Here is a 4,274-nt window from a genome sequence, read left to right as displayed (position 1 = left end):
GTAAACATTATTCAGCAATTCCTCATAATAAGATTTTAATGATCACACTGGAAAAGAGAATATATTAGTTTGTAATGTGAGCTAATATGATGGAAGATTCAGACTGGTGGTGTGGAGATTTGGCAATGATTTCAGAAATTTACATAAACTGAGCAACTGAAATTCCGAAGAAATTCTGGGTTTTGGAATAGAGTTCAATTAAAGAGAACAATATCAGAAGAACCATCAAAATGCATTAGGAAATTAATAAATAACCAAACTGTATTTAGGTGTAACCATACCACATTTATTTTTTAATGTCTGTGTGGTTAAAGCATAACACTGTTTTCCTAACTATGTCTCCTGAATGTAAAGTCTGATGAGGCTGGTCTGTGAGAAAGACAACATAAGGAATAGTGGAGCTGTGTGCCTGAGAAAGCTAGTAACATGCTCAGAAATAGTCCAGTGTAAAAACTGGGAATAAAATGCCTAAAAATGTACACATATCCGAGTAATAACACACGTGCTTATTGCATGCCTGTCACTGTTCTAAGCACTTTAAATATTAACTCATTTACTCCTCAACTCGTACAACCCTGATATAACTGCCTCTCATCCAAGGTCACACAGACAGTCATCAGCAGAACTGAAAGCTGAACCTGGACAGCCTGGCTCCAGGTGCATTCACTTAGCCGCTACTCCACTTCACCTTGTCTGAAAAGACAGTCTCTCCTGAAGTCTGTCAAAACAGTGGCACTTCTTTCTTGATATGTGGTTTTGTTCTTATTATGGAAAAAAAAAAAAAACAATGGCAAGATCAGTTACAATAAAATACATCAAATTAACTTTAATAAGATCAATTTTGTAGGGAAAGAAGTAACCCCCTCTTGCACATAGTACCATATGTATTGCCTAGTAGATCCTGTTGGGAAACTACTATGACTACCACCTGCTAATATTTATACAGCATATACTGTAACAGGCACTTTACAGGGAGTAGCTGATTTAATCATAATAGCAAACATATGGGGATCAATAATATTATCATTTGCCTTATTACACATGGGGAGACTAAGACTTAGGGAATTTAAACAATTTGTTCAACCTCACTGTATTAGAAAGTAGTAAGGTGGAGATTTGAATCCAGGCAGTCTGCTTCCAGAGCTCACACTATTTGAATTATGCCTCTCCATAATCTGCTGTCTCCCATTGATAACCCAGTCAGCATGAGAAGAAGAGGGGGAGAAAAGGAATTATAGACTCTCTGAATATAATGATAATAGGAATTTTGTGCCAAACACTCTTCACACTTGTTGACAGAAGAGATTCTTGAATTTCCTTCCTTTTTGATCCTTTCTAATTGACCTTAACATGAAGTTAAGCAGAGGACATAATGCTCAAAATACAAAACAAAAAACAGTATAAAATGATTGACCACTTCATTTCAAATGTAACGAATACTATCTGTAATACTTTCCTGGTTTTATTTTAATTAATTTAATTTACTTTGTTTATTTTGATTGAATAATTTTATTTAAAATGGTGAACAAATTAAGTTGACATGATTTTAGCATGTGTTTTTGGGAAATTTACACAAGGCCCTATAATATTATATGTTGTACTAGGAGAAATAAATGGATGCTCTCATCTGTGAGAAGTAATGCTTTTTGTTTCATGTTAACAAAATAATTTCTTCATCCTGGTGGTCAATACCAAGATAGCCGTGTGTTTGTGACTGGAGAAACTATTATAGTTGTTGTCACTGTCATTATTATTACTGTTAACATCACGTTTTTGCACATGTTCAGCAGCTGAGTATTTTTACTTACAAAACTGTCCGGTGTGCAGCACACCACAAGGCAGATTTACCTAAAAGAGAACAGATGTGTAAAATATTGCCTTTGGAAAGGCACATTTACTGACAAAGTGATTATAGCGTATGAAGCTCAAGGCATAGAAATAAAGATCATAGGACCATTTCTCTCTCTCATGCAGTCTTTTATATCTGTTGCCCTCAGAATCAGAAGACAGTTTGCATTCATGGTAGTAAATGCTATTATTCATCCTGTAAAACTGGTTTTATTGCAACCTCCTGCTTTTAGTTACTGAAAACTTGCTGAAAATCCCTCTTAGAAGGTAAAATCTTTACCATTTGACCGTTTCTAAAAGATACAGCTTGAGTGAAGAGAGAGAGTACTACTGAAGTTCTAAAAACATGGCAATGATTAATTTGATGTCTTAAAAAAATAATTTTAAATGAGGGCACAATTTTTAAATGTAGAATTCTATAAATATTGCTTAAGCAACTCTTTCACGCCAGGAGGTTCCAGTTTATAGTCCTACAAAAGGTAAAAGGGCATTTAATTTGTGCACCTCCACCCCCACCCCTACCATTAATATGCCAGAACTTAAACTTGGACCACTTGAGCTCATTTAATGAACATAAAAGCCATAAAAGGTTGGTTCTTTATTATTTGGCTAAAAATTGAGAGTAACATACCTGTATTCAGGATCACCTCCAAATTGTTTTTACATCTTTAGTTTTGTAGTTTCATTTGGTATAAACATGGAGGTTGTCAAGGAGGGTGCATGTTTATTTGTATTCATATATATAAGACATTGAATAGAACAAGTCGTTAGTTAGCCTTAGTCTGAATTCCTTAAATGCAGCCCTTTAACTTGACTGAAAGCCTCTTAGTGTGATTCTCTCATTCTATTTTCAGTGGCTCTCTCTTGAAAGATGTATGCATTAAAATCCAAAAGTTTTGTTTATAATATGTCAGAATTGGCAAAATCAGGTATGTGCATAAATATAATATCTATTCCTCACAGACCCCCTGTCAAGTTAACAGGATTGCGCTATTTTATATATGAAAAAAACCAAAGGTCACATAGTTTGCATGCTTGTCCCGGAGGTCAAGTTTATGCTACAGTGACCTAAGTCCTTTACATACTAAACCACAATGTGTCCTTGGTTCAAAATCAAATACGTTTTTGATTCCTGGTGCCAGCCCATGCAGGAAAAAGAAAAAAAAATCAAATATGCTCATGTACTTGCCAAAAAACAAATAAGCAAAGCAAACAAGAAACAAACAAAACTTCAACAAATGGTACTGCAATAAGGGGATATTCACATGGAAAAATAATGAAATGTGACCCCATCATACAGCATACAAGAAAAGAAAGGAAATATGCTTTATCTCATTAAGAAATTAAAACTATTGTGTAAAATTGGAATGTGACAAAATTCATTTTAATAATGCTCCATTCCATGTTTATTTACACAATTATCTCTTTCAGTTAAGTTTAAATGTAGTTCTAATAATTATTTCCGTTTATTGAAACATAACAAAATAAGAATATGCATCTATGATAGTCCTGAGTATATAGGTTGAATACTTACATTTATGTGTGCTCATATATTTATGTAAAAATACTTTTTTTAATAGAGATGGGAAAAAGTTTGTTCTAGTCATGTATACTTTTGGTATTGTACTGTAAATCTGGATGTCCAGTTTTAAAATATTGAGAAAACAAAGCTTTGGCATTTAAGTAGTGAAAGAATCACTCCTTACCTTTCTGCGAGCCAGCATAATCAAATATTCACCTTGGAGTGAAGACGTAGGAATTCATCGATCATACACACCAACTGATTATTAGAATACTGATTTGAAATGGCTCAAGAAAACACGCTACTTGCTTTCATGGAGGTCATTGAACTGTTTCTTTAGTTGCCTGGGCTGAATCTCTGCTGAGGCTAAAGCACTTCTCTCTCTCTCTGTGTTTCACACTTATTTTCCTGTCATTTCAAGCCCTAGGTTTGGAAGGATGGTCCCTGTATTATATTTGATAAAAATTTCCTACTAAGAAGAGAACTTTCAGAAAAGGGTGGTGATTCTTTCTCAGCAATGAAAATCAAAGACTGTGTTAAACTGGTTGAGTTTTATCATAAAAATAATGTTTTCATATTTTTTCACAATAACTGTTGTCTGCATTAGCAACCTGTGATATCAAGTCTGTGGAAATATTCAGATTTCCCACTGAATTCTTCTTACACTGACACTCAGATTTGGAGCACTTAGCACTTGTGTAAAATGATCACCAACGGGCAGACACATTGACAATGAGATTGCTGCCTTCCCTAAATTATCTCCTGCTCCCACATTTTTTAAAGGTTAGAAGGCCTGTGCCATTCATTTGTTTGTATTCTTCCATCCTCAATTCAGTTCCTTCTGTAGCTTCTCTGAGCATAGGTCTGAAATGCTTCAAATATGCACGCAGGTAATCCTTCCCCA

The 4,274-nt window shown here is 34.6% G+C and overlaps 1 long non-coding RNA gene across 1 annotated transcript; it reads right to left on the bottom strand.

Moving 5' to 3' along the window:
- Positions 1 to 327: 327 nt before the first annotated feature.
- Positions 328 to 2,577, bottom strand: LOC143690142 (uncharacterized). The gene is made up of 3 exons (XR_013179010.1): positions 2,480 to 2,577; positions 1,809 to 1,848; positions 328 to 761 (listed from the first exon to the last, which is right to left on the bottom strand). It is a non-coding gene; the product is annotated as an uncharacterized LOC143690142 (long non-coding RNA).
- Positions 2,578 to 4,274: the final 1,697 nt, after the last annotated feature.

Source organism: Tamandua tetradactyla, chromosome 7 (genome assembly GCF_023851605.1).
Source record: "Tamandua tetradactyla isolate mTamTet1 chromosome 7, mTamTet1.pri, whole genome shotgun sequence".
NCBI lineage: Eukaryota > Metazoa > Chordata > Mammalia > Pilosa > Myrmecophagidae > Tamandua > Tamandua tetradactyla.
Note: the sequence above shows the minus strand (reverse complement) of the source record. Positions and strands in the feature narration are given on the sequence as shown.